Raw genomic sequence first — 21,196 nt, 5'->3', positions numbered from 1 at the left:
AGCCAAAATGAGGATTGTCAGTAACGGTGTTCAGCCTTACATTGTTCAAACCGGAGTCGACACTGATGGAGAGACTCAGGAAGAAGTTACAACTTTTACAATGAAACTGGACGTTTCTGAATGGTTAGTGGATAAATTTATGTAGTTGCTGTGGAGTTGATTCAACTCATCCACTAGCATGTGCCGTCATGTTCATCTTTTGTGTTGAATTGATCCTCGTTTGTGAAGCAGTCCGGCGTAAAATGACGGCATGACAACAACACTCTACTACAACAACTCTTCCTCTTGTCTAAAGCAGCCCAACATGGCCCCGCCCCCTTTGTTGTGTGTTCTCGGGGCGGGGTTTATGTAAATTTTAGGGTTTGTGAAGTCACCAACCCAGGAAGAAGTTAGTTGTAGTCCCTACCAGCCATTTGTTGTAGTTCTTAAAAAGTGATTTCTGTAAAAAAAAATATCTCCCTTTGCATTGGAGTGTCGTAACTTTGCAGATGTTGTTTATGCTCAAACAGCAACATTACACACTAACTAAAGTTAAAAAAGTCAAATCATAATCAACCACCCCTTTCAATTTAAAGTGAACATTCATCACAGTTGAACTGAAACTTCTTACAGACAATCTTATATATAAAATGTACAAAAATCACACAAATGCTTACTGCCTACTGACTGTTCTGGATCAAATTTAGCACTCTTTCAAGCAGTGACGTCACTTAAACTCAACAGCACCAAGACACAATTGTTAAGACTAGACTGCACCAGCCTGTCACATGACCCACGCAATGTTCCTGGCTGGACCCCTGCGATGAAAGTCCTGTGTTTGACTGATAGTATTTTATTTTCTACTAAATTTACTAAAATGATGCTTTGTTATTCTTATTGAAAAACACCATCATATTAAAAACAGATTTTTTATATCCTATAATTATAACATAATTGAATAAATAAATATTATGTAATTGACCATATGCATGGAACATTCTTAAGAACTTCCGCTATAATATAATCCAGCTGGAAATCTTCCGGTGAAATGTCACTTGTTGGTGTGTCTGTATCTTCAATGACCTGAGGCTTTAACAACATCAATAGTGTAATACTTAGTTTATAATCAGAATATAGTCTTGAATAGTCAGGCCTAGTGTTAAATTAGTTATTTAAATGTAAGACAACATAAAAAAAGAAAGAGTTGTCTCAGTGATTTTCTCCTCAGCAAAATTCATATCTACCATCAGGTTTCATACTTTCTTGTGAAGAAAAGTATCTACATATTGTAAATTAAAGATTTATTGAGCACTTTAGTTAGATTCATTGAATAAAATGTGAGTTTTCACAAGTGTGCTGAAATCATTGAGCTTGTCCTGCACTGACTGACAGCTTCTGAAGGGAGAGCGTGGTGATCGCTTTCTGTGTAATTCATTCACAAGAAAAGTTATTGTTTTTCATGAGATTTTATGAGTACTTCATACTTCACCTTGACATTTTATTTTTAAACCTAGTTTATATTGTTTAATATTTATTCAAAAGCGAAACAGTAAAAAAATTACAGGAAATGGCTAATATGAGCCAATAAATGCTCCTCTGCCACCATCTGATGGTTATAGTGGTGATTAATGTCTTTTTTATTTTTTAAATAAAAGTGTTTCTATTAAATGTTGATAGATTTGTAGGATTTCCTACATCTTGAAATGTTCAGTTTTGAAAAGGATGGATGAACAAATAATGTTTTAGGTCATCACATTAAAAATGACATTTGAAGTGCGGGAAAAATGTTGCATGTTCGTGTCTAATTACAGACGCCATGTTTCTTATTCCAACATTCACAGTAGCTTCAACTCTTTATTGTAATCAATAAAACTGGTTTAATGGCAAATTAGGCAAGTGTAATAACTGCATTAAAATAATAATACAACAATAAAAAGTCGGATGGTTTTGTGCCAGTGTACACCAAATACAGAACAGTTCACCAGAAATACCCAAGCTGGCTTAACGAAAAACAGGAAGTAATCGTGCATATGGTCAATTGCATAACATGTACGAAAAACTTTCATATATGAGTGTTGAAAAAATTGTGGAAGCATTACATTATAAATGTTATTTAAACACCTCCAGATCCCATTTAGTAAACAATATAAATATTCAAAATAATTTTTAACTCTCAGAGAGCTGCACTGAGATGAACGTATATGTGTATATATATATATATATATATATATATATATATACACACCGATCAGGCATAACATTATGAGCACTGACAGGCGAATAACACTGATCATCTTTTCATCACGGCACATATTAGTGGGTTCATATATTAGGCAGCAAGTGAACATTTTGTCCTCAAAGTTGATGTGTTAGAAGCAGGAAAAATGGGCAAGCGTAAGGATTTGAGCGAGTTTGACATGGGCCAAATTGTGATGGCTAGACGACTGGATCAGAGCATCTCCAAAACTGCAGCTCTTGTGGGGTGTTCCCGGTCTGCAGTGGTCAGTATCTATCAAAAGAGGTCCAAGGAAGGAACAGTGGTGAACCAGTGACAGGGTCATGGGTGGCCGAGACTCATTGATGCACGTGGGGAGCGAAGGCTGGCCCGTGTGGTCCGATCCAACAGACGAGCTACTGTAGCTCAAACTGCTCAAGAAGTTAATGCTGGTTCTGATAGAAAGGTGTCAGAATACACAGTGCATCACAGTTTGTTGTGTATGAAGCTGCATCACTGCAGACCAGTCAGAGTGCCCATGCTGACCCCCGTCCACCGCCGAAAGAGCCAACAGTGGACACGTGAGCATCAGAACTGGACCACGGAGCAATGGAAGAAGGTGGCCTGGTCTGATGAATCACGTTTTCTTTTACATCACGTGGATGGCCGGGTGTGTGTGCGTCTCTTACCTGGGGAACACATGGCACCAGGATGCACTATGGGAAGAAGGCAAGCCGGCGGAGGCAGTGTGATGCTTTGACCAATGTTCTGCTGGGAAACCTTGGGTCCTGCCATCCATGTGGATGTTACTTTGACACGTACCACCTGCCTAAGCATTGTTGCAGTCCATGTACACCCTTTCATGGAAACGGTATTCCCTGGTGGCTGTGGCCTCTTTCAGCAGATAATGCGCCCTGACACAAAGCAAAAATGGTTCAGGAATGATTTAAAGAGCACAACAACGAGTTTAAGGTGTTGACTTGGCCTCCAAATCGAGCATCTGTGGGATGTGCTGAACAAACAAGTCCGATCCATGGAGACTCCACCTCACAACTTACAGGACTTAAAGGATCTGCTGCTAACATCTTGGTGTCAGATACCACAGCACACCTTCAGGGGTCTAGTGGAGTCCATGCCTCGACGGGTCAGGGCTGTTTTGGCAGCAAAAGTATCATAAACCAAGATTCCACATACATTACAAAATTCTTTTATTTTGCTTGTTGCTGTTGTTGATGTTGTTTTTAAGTCAAGAGTTCATTAACCATTTAAAAGGCATCTTTACTACCTGATTAAACCTGTGGCTTTCTGAATCAGAAATATACTTAAAGGTCCCATGGCATGAAAATTTCCCTTTATGAGGTTTTTTAACATTAATATGAGTTCCCCTAGCCTGCCTATGGTCTCACAGTGGGTAGAAAAGGCGATAGGTGTAAACCGAGCTCTTGGTATCATACTTCGCCTTTGAGAAAATGAAAGCTCAGATGGCCCAATCTGAAATCTTCCCTATATGTCGTCAGGAAATACAGGAAAGGTTACCTCCCCTTTCTCTGCTTTGCCAGCCCATGAGAAAATGAGCTACTTCAGGTGACTGTAGTCAATGCACAGCCTCAAGCCTCCATCCTTCTTGGCCACGAAGAAGAATCTTGAAGCAGCAGGGGATGTAGATGGTTGAATGAAACACTGTTTTAAAGCCTCCTGTATGTACTCCTCCATGGACTTCTGTTCCAGGATGGACAATTGGTAAACTCTACCCTTAGGTAGAGTAGCCCCAGGCAGCACGTCAATGGCGCAGTCCCATGGCCGATGTGGTGGAAGTTGCGTTGCCAACCGCTTGCTGAACACATCCTGAAAGCCCGGTATTCAGGAGGAATTTCCACTTTGAGGTCAGTTTCAGGGCTTTCGATAGTAGTTGAGAAGACTGAAAGAACATTGGAGTCAGGAGAAGAAGATCAGGAATTTGAAGAAGACTTTCTGACCGAAGATAAACAGTTCTTAAAGCACTCGTTGCTCCATTTGAGGATCTCACCCGTATTCCACTGGATGTCTGGCTGGTGTTGTGTGAGCCAGGGGCATCCCAGGATGATGTCCGCGGTGGATCCTTCCAGCACCATGAATGTGATCTCCTCCATGTGCAGACAGCCGATGCGAAGTGTCAGTGTGGGGGGGAGTGCCGGATGTGACCACGGCCCAGTGGCTTTCCTTGGATGGTTTGTATATGGAGATCCAATTGGCAGCGTTTACGACATACATTTAGTTTCTGGAGAATCTGGTTGCTGATGAAGCTCCCTGCGGAGCCGGAGTCGATGACAGCTTGCACTGAAACACAGACATGAGCATTTAGAATTTGTACAGTAGTTCTAGTAAGGGATGCAATCCGAGGGGCCAGTTGAGACAGGCAGTGATGACATGGTCCTCTCCACCACAGTACAGACAGAGATGTAATTGAATTCTTCTCTGATGCTCTGCACGAGTTAAACTATACACAGTAAAAAATGTTGGGTTATTTTTTTAACCCAACCATTGCGGTTACACTTATTGGGTCACTGTGTTGGGTTATCTCAAAATTTGTTGGGTTATTTTTAGTTATAACCCAATTGTTGGGTTAAATAATATCCACTCCAGTTCAAATTCTAACGGTCGAGTCAGCGACTCAGCGGACATCAGTGGCAGCCTGCCTTGTTATGAAAGGTAGTAGCAAGTAACTGTTAATATAATTTTAATATGTATATATCTGTTATAACATTAAGTAATATGTACCGAAACGTTAATTGAATCCTAAAACTATTTTAAAAACGAGGTTTAGTCAGTTTTTTTTTCTTCCCCAGAGAATCAGATCGATTGTAAACGAATAACGTTACGCTATTCCGTTTGCCTGCTAGCATTAATAAATTAAAATATTAGCTGAAAGACTCGCAAAACAGTTAAGAGAAGAAGTATTACTTAACGTTAATAAAAATGTCTGGTGAAATGTGAAAGATCGCCGAAATCACTAGTATTAGGCTAGAAAAGCCGCACGGACCATTTATAGGATCGGACCAGTGAATGAAGCAGCTCGAGTGACAGACACCAGAATCAGTGATTCAGTCATACGACAGACACCAGATTCAGTGAGAAGCGTTTGAATACGCTTAATTTTCTGTTATGAAAGTTCAAAACCCTGACGAAAGAGCACAGTCGTAAGGCAATCCGCTTTTTCAGCGGAAATTTGTACCAGCTCCCCAAACTTACATATGCCTAACAGACGTATAAAAGGGGAGCGTAAAACAGAAGCTATTCGTCTTATTAGAAGTCAGTGTATCAGAATGTTTTGAAAGTGATTTTAAGGTAAAAAAAAAAAAAGCTTTCATGCATACAGTTGTTTTAATATAGCCATGTATTGTATTAAATCCATTGCAGGAATAGGCCTAATGGAATAGCCTGTAATTATGGTCATTTTTTTCTTATGAAGCTATAACAATTTTGCATTCATATTAAATGTGTTATACTAACCACGTTTATACTTATGTTTTAGATAAATGGATTCCTTTGTAAAGGAAAGATTACAACAGTGGAACCTCTGCGATTTAATAGAAACATTTCAAGGTAAGTAATTATTTAATTTAGTGATGTATAAGAGTTTTTTTTAAGACTTTTGTTTGTTAAAGGTAATGAACTGCCTCCTCTGGTGTAGCCTGGTTTCTCCCTAGACTTTTTTCTCCCTCTACCACCAAAAAAGATTTCTTTGCCTCAGTTGCATGTGACTTGCTCAAAGGATCAAAGCATTAAAGGGTCTGTTCACCCAAAAATAAAATTTCTGTCATTAAAGGGATAGTTCACCCAAAAATGAAAATTTGATGTTTATCTGCTTACCCCCAGGACTTCCAAGATGTAGGTGACTTTGTTTCAACTGAAGTGATGTCTCACACTCATTGAAGCAAAGCGCGAGACATCACTTCAGTTGTCTCATTCGGTTACCTCACTAACCGAGTGCTGAACGTGTCAGGTTTGGTGGTGGTGAAAGGAGCGAGGACTCAATTGCAGGAAGAAAGGGCTTTTTATTAATAATAAAAATAAAACAAAAACACAACAAAAACAACCCCAAGGGGGAAAACAGACTAGAACACTTGACTTGACTTGACTTGACAACACACAAGGAGAAATACAACAACGAACCAGCCCAGGACTGCAAACACAAGGAGAATAAATAGGAGAGCAAATAAGGCAGGTAACGAGGGAGGACAGGTGGGACAAATCAACCAATAATGAGGTAACAAGGTGGGCGGGGTCAAGACAATAGACATGAGAGCACATGGCACAAGAAACACATGACAAGCCATGTGTTCACACCAAACAAAACAAAGACACAAGCACATGGCCAATGAAGACAAAATCACAAGCCATGTGCTTACACAAGACGAGACACGAACACGTGACTATGAAAACTCATAAGCCACGTGTTCACACAAAACAAGACAACATGAGAGCACGCAGCCCGTGAAACACAGACTGCGTGCTAACACAACATGAAAGCACGCGGCAGGTGGAAATAACCACGTGCTACACAAAACATGAGACAAGAGCGCACGGCAAGTGAAAGTACACACAAACCGTGCGCTCACAATTAAGACAGGACTGCGAGCGCGAGTATCCGAATCCCGACACGAAACCGAAACCAAACTAGACACGAGTGCCGGGATCCGAACGCCACGCTCCCAACATGAAACAAGGCACGCAGACAAGAGCGCACAGCCCCGAGAACACTCGAGACTGTACGCTCACACAAAAACACGACAAGAACGGGAGTGTCAGAGCTCTGTCACAAAACCAAGAAATAAACTAGACCGAAGTGACAGAACCCTGACACTACCCCCCCTCTAAAGGGACGCCACCTGGCGTCCCTTACGAGGGACACAAGACATGACAAAGCAAGACCAACATACACGACAACACAAGACAAAACACACCGGCAACACAACAGAACATCAATACACAAAGACAAAGAGGGGAGGGAGGGAGGGAGGGAGGGGAGCCAAGTCAGTCAGCAAAACAAAACAACAGGATCAAAATGTCTTTAAAAGAAACAAGGGAGGGACGGGAGGGTTGAGCCAGGGAGGCTCAGGCAGGTCTGGGGTCCCAGCTGAGGGCCAGGGAGGAGCCGGAGGGACAGACCAGGGCGGGACCGGCGGGACAGACCAGGGCGGGACTGGCGGGACAGACCAGGGCGGGACCGGCGGGACAGACCAGGGCGGGACAGACCAGGGGGGCTTCAGCTGGTCTGGGGTCCTGGCTGAGGACCAGGGCGGTACTGGAGGGACCATCCAGGCAGGCTCCAGCAGGGCAGACAGCTTGGCAGGCGGCGGCAGGGCAAGGCGCTCGGGTGGCGCCGGCAGGGCAGACAGCTTGGCAGGCGGCGGCAGGGCAAGGCGCTCGGGTGGCGCCGGCAGGGCAGACAGCTTGGCAGGCGGCGGCAGGGCAAGGCGCTCGGGTGGCGCCGGCAGGGCAGACGGCTTGTCTGGCGCCGGCAGGGCAAGGCGCTCGGGTGGCGCCGGCAGGGCAAGGCGCTCGGGTGGCGCCGGCAGGGCAAGGCGCTCGGGTGGCGCCAGCAGGGCAAGGCGCTGGGGACGCGCCGGCAGGGCAGACGGCTTGTCAGGTGGCGCCGGCAGGGCAAGGCGCTCGGGTGGCGCCGGCAGGGCAAGGCGCTCGGGTGGCGCCGGCAGGGCAAGGCGCTCGGGTGGCGCCGGCAGGGCAAGGCGCTCGGGTGGCGCCGGCAGGGCAAGGCGCTCGGGTGGCGCCGGCAGGGCAAGGCGCTCGGGTGGCGCCGGCAGGGCAAGGCGCTCGGGTGGCGCCGGCAGGGCAAGGCGCTCGGGTGGCGCCGGCAGGGCAAGGCGCTCGGGTGGCGCCGGCAGGGCAAGGCGGCTTGACTGGCGCCGGCAGGGCAAGGCGCTGGGGAGGCGCCGGCAGGGCAAGGCGCTGGGGTGGCGCCGGCAGGGCAAGGCACTTGGGCGGCACAAGAATGGCCTCTGGGGTTGGAGCGGGCTCACGGGCTGGAGCGGGCTCTGGGAAGGCCAGCCTCTCTGAGTCGGAGGAAGCCTTCCTTCTCTTCCTCCGCTTACGTCGACGAGGTGATGGCTTGGAAATCTCTACCTCTGTGGGAACAGCAGCATCTTCAGCTGCCAACGGGAACACTGCAGTCTCCTCAGCCGCCAACGAAAGTGCTGCAGCTTCTTTGAACACCTTTGGGGAAGCTTCAACAGGAGGATTCCCATTCCAATCAAGGAATTCCACAAATTCCCCAAAAGTCAGGTTCTGTCAGGTTTGGTGGTGGTGAAAGGAGCGAGGACTCAATTGCAGGAAGAAAGGGCTTTTTATTAATAATAAAAATAAAACAAAAACACAACAAAAACAACCCCGAGGGGGAAAACAGACTAGAACTTAAACTTGACTTGACTAGACTAGACTAGACTAGACTAGACTAGACTAGACTAGACTAGACTAGACGACACACAAGGAGAAATACAACAACGAACCAGCCCAGGACTGCAAACACAAGGAGAATAAATAGGAGAGCAAATAAGGCAGGTAACGAGGGAGGACAGGTGGGACAAATCAACCAATAATGAGGTAACAAGGTGGGCGGGGTCAAGACAATAGACATGAGAGCACATGGCACAAGAAACACATGACAAGCCATGTGCTCACACCAAACAAAACAAAGACACAAGCACATGGCCAATGAAGACAAATCACAAGCCATGTGCTTACACAAGACGAGACACGAACACGTGACTATGAAAACTCATAAGCCACGTGTTCACACAAAACAAGACAACATGAGAGCACGCAGCCCGTGAAACACAGACTGCGTGCTAACACAACACAAGACAAAAACACAACATGAAAGCACGCGGCAGGTGGAAATAACCGCGTGCTACACAAAACATGAGACAAGAGCGCACGGCAAGTGAAAGTACACACAAACCGTGCGCTCACAATTAAGACAGGACTGGGAGCGCGAGTGTCTGAATCCCGACACGAAACCGAAACCAAACTAGACACGAGTGCCGGGATCCGAACGCCACGCTCCCAACATGAAACAAGGCACGCAGACAAGAGCGCACAGCCCCGAGAACACTCGAGACTGTACGCTCACACAAAAACACGACAAGAACAGGAGTGTCAGAGCTCTGTCACAAAACCAAGAAATAAACTAGACCGAAGTGACAGAACCCTGACAGAACGCAGTTGGATATAGTGGTGTATTAGAGGTAAAAATTATATAAATACTGTTTGGTTTCTCGCACAAACCGATCGTTTTGCGTTTTAGGACATCAGTGTGCCGTCATGAGCTGCAGGGTTTAATTTGGATTTGTCTATGCATGTTTTTTGACTCTTATAAATTGTGTTACCATTGACACGCATTATAAGACTGACAGACGGCAATGGTTGAAGTTGAAAATCATCATTTGTGTTCTACTGAAGAAACAAAGTCACCTACATCTTGGATGCCCTGGGGGTAAGCAGATAAACATCAAATTTTCATTTTAGGGTGAACTATCCCTTAAGTACTCACCCTCATCCCAAACCTATAAAATAGTCAACATGACTACAGTGGTTCAAACTTAAAGCTGCAATATATGATATTTTTGCAGTAAAATATCCAAAAACCACTAGGCCAGTGTTATATATTTTGTTCAGTTGAGTACTTAAATATCCCAAATGTTTCCATAAATTTGTTGCTCATTCTCGGTGGGAAAGTGCCCAAGCAACATTGCCCGGCAACATTGCTCAAAATGTTGCCACGTGTATCATCACCTTTAGACATGTGCCCAAGTCATTGATATATATTCTAGACAACACTAAAAATATTAGCTAGTTCTAAATCCAGAGGATATTGTCATATCGTTAACTTAATTTGACTATTTTAATTATCTTAAAATAAGAGTAGTTTACTTTATTATGGTGTAAATGTTTCTTTTTCTGCTTCATCTTATCACAGAGGAAGGAGTGGATGAGGAGAGCTTTCATGCTATTGGATGAAGTCAGCATTGCTGCTTTAATTCCAAGAATTGGTCTCAGGGTTAAATTCAGCAAATTTCATTCTGAACTTTTGGGAGTAAGTTTGCACTAGATAAATTGATGATTACATTTTTGCTCACTTGTTTGTTAACATGTTTCAAGTGCAGTCAGGAAATTTCAGGGGAAACAAAACAACTTTTTGCACATCTAAATTTGATTCATGGCATTAACAGTGCTAGCACTTACTTCAGATGTTGTGAAAAAGGCTGTAACAGAACATTCAATTACTTATGGTCATATAAGAGACACATATTAAAAGAACATATTTGTCAAACCAGTATCATCCACAACAGATACAGATTTGCACAGCCAACATGTTCCAACACAGTCACGATTAGAAAACATGACAATATTGACAACACTTACAGATGACTCTGGGGGTAACGAAGACACAGAGGATTGGGAAGATTTAACAGAGGAAGATATAACATACAGAGTGGCATGCTTCCTTGCAAAGCTTAAAGCCCAATCGAATCAGACCTATTCTGCAATTAATTACATGGTCAAGCAAACATCCTCTTTGATCAGTGATATTGTAGGTAACTTGCAGACTAAGACAATGGCTCTGTTGCATCGGCTTGGTCACTCAGATCACCCTGATGTCAGTACCTTAAAGAATCACTTTAACAGAGCAGCTGAACCGTTAATGAACTTGGATTCTGACTATAAACAGATGAAGTATTTTTCTGAAACAGGGTTTTTCATTAAGCCAGAGACTAAGCAGTTTCCAGGCACTTCATATGTCCAGCGTTTGGATGCACTGACTGGCAGCGTGAAGCAGGTAGCAGTCCAGGACACTTTTCAGTATGTTCCGTTACACCCTGTCCTTAAAAAAATACTAGAAAGTCCAGGTACCATTGACAAAATTCTCTCTCAGGAGCAAAATAAAGACGGTGCCCTCATTGATTACATTGATGGAGAGCAGTACAAAAGCAGCCACCTGTTCTCCAAAGAAATCTCTGTTCCGCTGACGCTCTATAATGATGATTGTGAAATTGTAAATCCCATCGGTTCCAAGACTTCAATCCACAAACTGGGGGTAATTTACTTTCAAATTAAATGCTTACCAACCTGAGCTGCTTTCTTCATTGTCAGCATGTTTTTTGTTGGCTCAGTACAAGTCAGACGACATCAAGACTTACGGCATGGACTCGGTTCTAGAATGTATAGTTCATGATTTGAGGGATTTGGAAAATAATGGCATTCAAATTGAGACTGAACAATTCAATGGTACCATTAAGTTTGGAGTTGCACAGGATGTGTGGGGACAATCTTGCTCTGAATTCTCTTCTTGGCTTTTCAGAGAGTTTCTCAGCAAACAGCGTCTGTCGCTTGTGCAAAATTAACAAACAAGTCCTCCACAGCCAGACAGCAGAGGACCCAAATTTGCTGCGCAATGCACTGAATTATAGTCAGGATTTACAGAGTAACAATCCCACAGAAACAGGACATAAAACGGAGATGTGTCCTGGACAAGCTTGCATTCTTCAGTGTTGTTGACAATGTTACACCTGATATCATGCATGATATTTTAGAGGGTGTTGGCCCTCTGGAGGTGAAACTAGTGCTGTCTGAACTTATAGCTGAAGGTCATGTTAGCCTGGAAACTCTAAACTACAGGATAACAAGCTTTGATTATGGTTTTGTTGATAGGTGCAATAAGCCATCAGTCCTGTCAAGTCATGAACTCAGAAACCCCAGCAGGTGCCATGCGTCAGACTGCAGCACAAATGTGGTGTTTTGTTACGATTTCTTCCGCTTCTAATAGGTGACTTAATTCCACATGACAACAAGTACTGGGAACTGCTGCTTCTACTGTTGTCTTGTATGGAAATGATCTTTTCCCCATCCATGACTCCTGATGCCACAATATACCTCCAAAGTCTCATTCAGGACCATCACACACTCTTCCTAGAGTTGTTCCCTAATTTGAACTTTAAGACCGAAACACCATTTCATGGTTCACTATCCTTCTGCTTTTAGAAAGATAGGCCAACTTGTCAACTTCTGGACAATGCGATTCGAGGCTAAAACATCGCTTTTTTAAAAGACTAAGCCACGTCACTTGTAATTTTAAAAATGTCACAAAGACTATGGCATACGGGCACCAAATGATGCTGTGCTTTCAGCTGTTAACAGACGGGTTGTTCAAGAAGGAAACTGAGATCGGATCAGGTCAAAACTCTGTTCTTCATTCAGTTGAGGGATTTCAAAATATTACTGGTAGCTTGGATGATTTTCCCCGTTCCAGTGAGGTTTATATCCCCTCATGGGTCAAGATTAATGGCACTGTATATAGACCAGGGATGACTGTTTTCATGTCCTGCAATACTGATGGGAGATACCCAGTTTGGCTGTATTAAGAAAATTGTCACTCTTGGTGACAAAGTGAAACTGATAGTTCAGAGATGGACAACAGTTTGTTTCAGTCATCATTACTTTGCCTACACTGTTGTTCCTGACCAAGTTTTGGAAGCACGTAGTGTCAGTGAACTGTATGATTTTCACCCGTTACATGCAGTCAAGTCACTTGACTGTCATGATGACCATTACTACATTCCATTGCGGTATCGGCGGTTTTAAGTGTTCCAGGCACTAAAACTCATATTTGTTTGTTTGTTTGTTTTACTATTTATTTATTTATTTGGCAATACTGATATATTCACTTCCTCTGTAGGCTTCCTTTCCCCCAGACTCATGTACCACAAAATGTGCTTGCAACATCTCAGTCATAACATTTTCACAAATTAGACACAGTGGGTAGGGTAGGGTAGAAAAATACACATGTATGAGAATTGGAAAGGGTGAGACCAATTCTCCACAGCTGCAGTAGAATACAGCTGCAGTGCATAGAATCTTCTGTACAGGTACAGTTAAGTCACTGGTAGGTGATTGCTGGTACTGTAGGATATTTACTACTACTTCTTTCTCTTTTTTTTTTAAAATAGTCTCTGGATCATAGACCTGTTAACAATCAGTCATGTCGCAATCAGTCACCTATAAGGAATGACCCACCAACCCCAACTCAGACAGCAGTGGAAAGCTGCCAGGCGAGAACAACAAACAATCTTTGTAATGACATGTCTTTTGATACTCTTGAACTTGAATTTTTGGCAATATTTGTATTATTTTTAAGAATTAATTGAATGAAAATTTTTAGTGTGCATTTTTGCTTTTCACAGGATATACGAGAAAACTCATAAAATCTGGAGGATTGGCATTAACAAACTAGACGGAGACGGACACCTTGACGTAAGATGGTGCGGTTGTTGGTTTCTCATTTGATAAGGTTTGGGAAAGAGTGAGTAAAAGTAAAATAACTTGACAAATGCATTTGACATGTCTTTTGATACTCTTGAACTTGAATTTTTGGCAATATTTGTATTATTTTTAAGTCCCCATCTTTTTTTTAATAAAAATTAATTGAATGAAAACCCTGCAACAGGTTTTTAGTGTGCATTTTTGCTTTTCACAGGATATACGAGAAATACTCATAAAATCTGGAGGATTGGCATTAACAACATCCTTAGACGGAGACGGACACCTGAAGCGACAAGAAAGCCTTAAGGAGTGTTTCCGTGTTTACATCCGAATGCTGATTGGCTGGCTCCTGCGTAAGATGGTGCGGTTGTTGGTTAGAACACGGAAGCGCTCTCATTTGATGGAAAGGTTTGGGTATTCTCTTCACGAAAAGTGAGTAAAAGTAAAATAACTTGACAAATGCTTAATATAATGAGAATGATGTCTCTTTGAATAAGTAAACATGAAAGATTTAGTTATTTAAAAAAATCCATATTTGAAATGGGTGGCGCCATTGTTTGCATTCTTCGATGACGTCAAATGTGAACTTCTGCCATATTGCATTTTTAACACAAAACACTTGGAATATAATATACTGCCACATTGTGCAGCTTTTGCAACTTCCCATTCTCTTCTCCTCTTATCGCTAGTAAAGCAATAAAGACTTACATTGCTTCTCTTGTGGCTCATCGACTGAAAATTACAACCAAAAGCTGTTGTGTTGTGTTAAAAATAGCAATAGTGTGTGGTTCAGAAACCCTCGGATTTCATCAAAAATATCTTAATTTGTGTTCTAAAGATGAACAAAGGTTTTACGGGTGTGGAACGACATGAGGGTGCCCAGTATTAAATGACAGAAATTTCATTTTTGGGTGAACTAACTCTTTAAAGGGGCAAGGGAAACAGATTTGTACTTGCCCGACTGGAAAAGTAGCCAGTACAGGGCTCGACAATAAGTGTTTCCGGCAGTGTTTCCCATACATTAACTAGACTGTGGCAGTTCTAACTGTCCACATTCTAATTTGTCCTACCACAGTAGTTTGAATTCTCCGCTGTAATCAAGGGTTGAATCCGAAATCGCCCCCTATAACCTCAAATAGGGCATTATTTGAGGCGACAGCCATTTGTAGTGGTGTCCGAAACCATAGTGGACGTTATTGAGTGCACTCATTCAATCTCACATTGCACCGCAATAACGAGTGCAGGCTACAGCCGAATACACACAACGGCTATTCGAATTCACTCACTCGTTTTCATTCACTCTGTCAAGTGAACAATATAAGTGGATAACGTCGGGAATAGTGAATGAGGCTTTAGGGGGTGATTTCGGACTTACCATAGGCTGTGATGCGATTTCAGCTGTGCTCTCACTACAATACAACAGTGAAACGGGACGCTCTCAAACAGTGACGGGCTGCGCCGCATTTCGAACGCTGGTTAAGCGACACATACCGGTATTGCGGTATCATCAAAATTCATATCATAACAAAAATAAATACCGGTATTCGGTGTGAACCGGTATACCGCCCAGCACTAATTGTCATTTATTACTTACCCTCATGCCGTTCCACACCCATTAGACCTTCATTAATCTTCAGAACACAAATTAAGATATTTTAGTTGGAATACGATGGCTCCGTGAGGCCTTCATTGGGAGCAATGTCACTTCCTCTGTCAAGATCCATTAATGTACTAAAAACATATTTAAATCAGTTCATGTGAGTACAGTGGTTCAATATTAATAAAGTTTCGTCTGCTCACCAAGGCTGCATTTATTTAAATAAAAATACAGCAAAATTAGTAATATTGTGAAATATTATACTTGTAACGGGGCAGCAGACTCAGTGGGATCCATATGCAGCTTTATTAAGTAATCGTAGTCGTACAGGCAATGGTCAGAAAACAGCAACAGGAACAACGGAGAACAGACTGAGACAGGGTCAATACCAGGCAGTGGGTCAGGACAGGCGGCAGACAGTGCAGAATAGTCCAGAGAACAGGCAGGGGTAATACAAGGCAGGCGGCAAACGGTAAACGAGGTAGTCAGGCAGTCCAAGATCATACACAGGATATCAACACACAGGGAAAACGCTCAGTAATGAATGCAATGCAAAACAAGACTTCGCGAAGCATGATGGGTTATGGAAGTCCTTTTATAGTCCAGAGAATGCACTGCAGGTGGGAGGAGGAATCAGTCCAGGTGTGTGTGTGGGAGTTGTAGTTCTTAGGTGGGTTAGTATTCCGGTGACGGCGCCCTCAGGTGGCGATCGGAGGGGACCACAGAGACCGTCTCTGTGACAACACTATTTAAAATAATATATTTTATAAAGTAATTTATTCCAGTGATCAAAGCTGAATTTTCAGCATATAGTCTTCAGTTAGATTAGATTAGAATATCATGTAAAAGTTTTTTTTTCTGTAATAATTCAAAAAGTAATACTTAATTCAAAAAGTAAAACTTAAATATATTCTAGATTTATTAGACATAAAGTAAAATATTTTCAGACTTTTCAGACATTTTTTGTTTTCATTTTGATGATTACAGCTTGCTGTTCATCAAAATCTAAAAATCAGTATCTCAAATTATTAGAATATTTAATTTCAAGTTCTATTAAATTACCATTCTCAGGGTATAAATACTGGGTTTAGGTCAGTAATCCCAACAGCAGTCACTTGACAGTTGTCCAGAAGACGATCATCAAGACCCTCTACAATGAGGGTAAGCCACAGAGGGTCACTGCTGAAAGAGCTGGCTGTTCGCAGAGTGCTGTGCCAAAGAATATTCATGGAAAGCTGACTGGAAGGAAAAAGTGTGGTAGGAAAAGGTGTACAAATGAAAGGAATGACTGCAGGCTTGTGAAGATTGTCAGGCGAAGCCTATTTAAGAAGCTGGAATCAGTGCATCAAGAGCCACCGCACACAGACGTCTTCAGGAAACCAAGCCACTTCTGAACCAAAGACAACGTCAGAAACGTCTTACCTGGGCTAAGGACAAAAAGGACTGGACTGCTGCTGAGTGGTCCAAAGTTTTGTTCTCTGATGAAAGTAAATTTTGCATGTACTTTGGAAATCAGGGTTCCAGAGTCTGGAGGAAGAGAGGAGAGGCACACAATCCACGTTGCTTGAGGTCCAATGTAAAGTTTCCACAGTCAGTGATGGTTTGGGGTGCCATGTCATCTGCTGGTGTTGGTCCACTGTGTTTTCTGAGGTCCAAGGTCAACGCAGCCGTATACCAGGAAGTTTTAGAGCACTTCATGCTTCCTGCTGCTGATCAACTTTATGGAGATGCAGATTTCATTTTCAAACAAGACTTGGCACCTGCACACAGTGCCAAAGCTACCAGTACCTGGTTTAAGGACCATGGTATCCCTGTTCTTAATTGACCAGCAAACTCGCCTGACCTTAACCCCATAGAAAATCTATGGGGTATTGTGAAGAGGAAGATGAGATATGCCAGACCCAACAATGCAGAAGAGCTGAAGGCCACTATCAGAGCTCTCATAACACCTGAGCAGTGCCACAGACTGATTGACTCCATGCCACGCCGCATTGCTGCAGTAATTCAGGCAAAAGGAGCCCCAACTAAGTATTGAGTGCTGTACATGCTCATACTTTTCATGTTCATACTTTTCAGTTGGCCAAGATTTCTAAAAATCCTTTCTTTGTATTGGTCTTAAGTAATATTCTAATTTTCTGAGATACTGAATTTGGGATTTTCCTTATTTGTCAGTTATAATCATCAAAATTAAAAGAAATAAACATTTGAAATATATCAGTCTGTGTGTAATGAATGAATATAATATACAAGTTTCACTTTTTGAATGGAATTTGTGAAATAAATCAACTTTTTGATGATATTCTAATTATATGACCAGCACCTGTAAACCCAATTGAGCATCTCTGGAGAGACCTAAAAATTGCTGTCCACCAACGTTTACCATCCAACCTGACAGAACTGGAGAGGATCTGCAAGGAGGAATGGCAGAGGATTCCCAAATCCAGGTGTGAAAAACTTGTTGCATCTTTCCCAAAAAGACTCATGGCTGTATTACACTGTTAAAAATAAATGTAAATTTACAGGTAATGGTCTGTATTTTTTTACAGATTTTTCCCGTTTTGTCATTATACACTGAAATGCCTGTTGTTTTACAGATATTTCCTGTAATTTAATTTTCCACTATTAAATTTACAGGGAATTGCATGTATTTTAGTATTACATTAAATTTCTGTTTTTTAAAATAAATGTTCTGTATTTTTACAGAAAAATTTGTAAATTTACATAAAATGTTGATTAATATTTTACAGATTTTTTCTATAAAAATAGAAAAAAGGGAAAAAATTTATAACTACAGAAATCAACAGTCATTCAACATGTTTTTTCTTCCTCCATTTAAGATAATGTGTTGGTGAAAGTTAGTTTTTAAAGGTTCAATTATAGTATTGGTACATATAGTATGTGTGTAGGCCTTCTATATATTATGCATTGTTTATTTTACTAATATTTTAACCTCAACTTGCACATTATGCTTATTTTGAAACTGCTGATTGGCCTTGACTTATTCTCCTCTAAATTTCCTGAACACTATTTTTGATATGTACATTTTATGTTTTTCCAAATCGAGCTGCAAATGCGTAGCTGTGTGTGTGTGTGTGTGTGTGTGTGTGTGTGTGCGCGACGCAGATTCAAATTTGCCGCCGATTACTTTTCCGTTAGTCCCGCCCACAACAGTTCCAGGTCGGAGCCGTACAGTGATGGAAGGGCGACTGCGAGCGCCGCGGGTAATTTGAATTTATTTCAGGCTATGCTTGTGGGTCGTGAGATTAACAGTAGTGTAAAGCAATCGTAAAGAGCAGTCTGACTGGGCAGGAGAATTTATTTGAACACATCCGTCTATCCATTCTTCGGAACAGTGTGAGGAAAAACGAAAAACTAACGTCCTTTCAGCGAGAAGACCACAGCGGACATCATACCAACCGATCACTGGCAGAGGTAAGAGTTAAATTCTACATGTGTGTGATATTTTATATCGTGTGGCTACACATTTATATTGTTTATAGTTTTGAAAAAGCTAATGTTAGTATTTCTAAACGGTGTTCAGACACATAACTTAAGGTAACTGCCGTTGAAAGCAAAACTGCAGCAGGTATCTTTCAATTTTCCATCTGTTTTAAACCAAGAAAGATTAGTTATTCATAAAGTCCAATCAAGTGTTTATGTCTTCGTTCAGATGTGGTAGTATTTCAATCTGCAGCCTGCCCTGTACAACTCATACTACAGGCAAAATGAAAGCAGATGAGAGTACAATATGAACAACATTATAAATTAAATATTCTGAGCGCATCTGCTTGCAAACACGAGTAGTATGCATATATTAGTGTTATAATAAATACTAATAATAGAAAAAAATATTACATGACCTGAGTAAATTGTCAATACTGAATCATAAGATACATTGGATAGTTGGATATAAAAATTCCAGACCAAAGAAGGTTGAGGCTTTGCATTGTCTCAGTAAAACATATGCTGGCATGTTTGAATTAATGTAATAGCCAACTAATTTTTATTTCTTTATGATTTCAAGTCATGTGGAAAGACTGGAGATCTACAGCAGCATTGCAGTCCAGGTGTGGAAAGATTCAGAAACATGGCTTTTCCTATCACTGCTATCCTGACACACATCTCTACTTTTCATTTCAGCCAGATGATCAACCAGTAGCTGCTCGCATCTCAGCCTGCTTGATGGAAATTTCCGACTTTCACCTGGATGACCTTTACCTTCAACTCCACCTTGCTAAGACAGAAGTGCTCATGGTTTCAGCCACCCATCCTTTGTGTTATAATCAATCAGTTAAACTTCACAGACTACAGTGCTGGAACTGCCCGATCTTGCAGATTTGCCCAGTACAACATTGGGAAGACCAGGCCATTCCTATCGGAAAATGCTACACAACAGAACAACAACTGGCTCTGCAAGCCTGTACCTATACACCCTCCAGAAGCTTGCGCTCTGAAAGTGAACAGCATCTTGTGGTGCCATCCCAAAGGGGCACAAACCCACTTTAACTGACCTTTACCTGGACTGTTCCCTGCTGGTGGAATAACCTGACTAACTCAAACCATTTTCAAGAGATTGCTAAAGATGCATTTTTTTGTGTGTGAACAATTGTCCTGATGATACTATCTGTTTAACTGGAAGAAAGAAAAAAAATTCTATGCATACTGTGCTAGACTAACTGGAAGTTGTCATTGTACTTATTGTTGCATCCATTCCCAGGTGAAAAAAGTACATTTCTATAATATACTTAAAGTGCTCTTTTTTTCATGCACTAATTTTGTACTTAATATACTAAAAATTAATCTTTAGTACTTCTTAAGATCATCTTAAGAACATCTAAAGGCATCTTTACACAGCCGATTTATGGCTGTTCTGAAACGGGTCTGTACCTGCTCAGAATTCAGTGTAAAGACGCAATGCCGTGTTAAAGAAAACCTAAAATACGCCGGGTCTGACCCACCTCAGCCCCTAGTATCAAAGGCGAGTCTGATACTGTTCTGGTTCAGTGTAAATGAACATGGAATATAGCCGTCTAAACTACGTCATTGTCATGACAACCAAAAGCATTCCAGTCAGCTCAGGCGGCGCGAGATTCAAGAAGCAGGAGACGAAACATATAACTTACGGCAAATAATAAAAATAATGTCTTCCAACAAGGGGCATTGAAGTAAAAGAGTCCTGTACTCACATCGTGAAGCAAAACCACCAAAATAACAGCAGAGAATCGTCGTGTGTCATCAATTGGCTTTCGCCGTTTGTAATCTTCCCATGAAGAAACTGTCAGATCAACGCGCTGCTACATTTTTCTCAGATAAGGTAAATGCTTAACACAATCGGCGTCACTGTGATTGTGTACTGTTATATTATATTCCAAAAATCATCTCCTTGAGGACGATATTTATCTATCTATTTATTATCTATTTATCTATCTGGTGATCTGCTGCTGCCTGATACACGCAAATGCTAGCATCATTTGTTGTTTCTGTCTCTTTGAAAAAAAAAAAAAATGTTCGACCTCTTTTAACCCTGTTGTGAACTACCCGGTGTAATAATGTATAATTTTTTGTTACATCGTTCAATTTTTATTACGACAAACATCAAAGCGTGAGATATAGCACGCAGTTTACTACTTTAATTTTTGTATTTTTTTTATTTTGAGTTATATTTCATTGTTTATTATTTAATTATTTTTAAATTAATTTTGTTAAAACTTAGTTTTGAAATACTTATGTTCAAAGCATTGTTTCCCGCCATTTTAATTCCTGTGTAAATGCATTTATGCCGCTTCAGAACAGCATTAAACGTTCTGTGTAAATGCACATTTTTGTGGTATTATGCCGCTTCAGAGCTTTTTCTGTGTAAAGATGCCTTAAGTGTACTCAACTGTGCTATTTTGAGACACCATTAAATATGAACTAAAATGTGCTTTTAATATACTATCTGTATTTAAAAATATATTTAATTACCACTTGTAGTACACTATGGATTCAAATGTACTATAAGTGGCATCTAAATACATTTTTTTTTTAAATACAGAGATAGTATATTAAAAGCACATTTTAGTTTATATTCATACTGTCTCAAAATAGCA

At 41.4% G+C, this 21,196-nt stretch overlaps 1 long non-coding RNA gene across 1 annotated transcript; it reads left to right on the top strand.

Annotated features, from left to right (window-relative positions):
* The first annotated feature begins 17,921 nt into the window (after positions 1-17,921).
* LOC125277659 lies at positions 17,922-19,851 on the top strand. Its single transcript, XR_007186961.1, has 3 exons — positions 17,922-18,539; positions 19,132-19,174; positions 19,248-19,851. It is a non-coding gene; the product is annotated as an uncharacterized LOC125277659 (long non-coding RNA).
* The last annotated feature ends 1,345 nt before the right edge of the window (positions 19,852-21,196 follow it).

Source organism: Megalobrama amblycephala, linkage group LG10 (genome assembly GCF_018812025.1).
Source record: "Megalobrama amblycephala isolate DHTTF-2021 linkage group LG10, ASM1881202v1, whole genome shotgun sequence".
In the NCBI taxonomy this organism is placed as follows: Eukaryota; Metazoa; Chordata; class Actinopteri; order Cypriniformes; family Xenocyprididae; genus Megalobrama; species Megalobrama amblycephala.
Note: the sequence above shows the minus strand (reverse complement) of the source record. Positions and strands in the feature narration are given on the sequence as shown.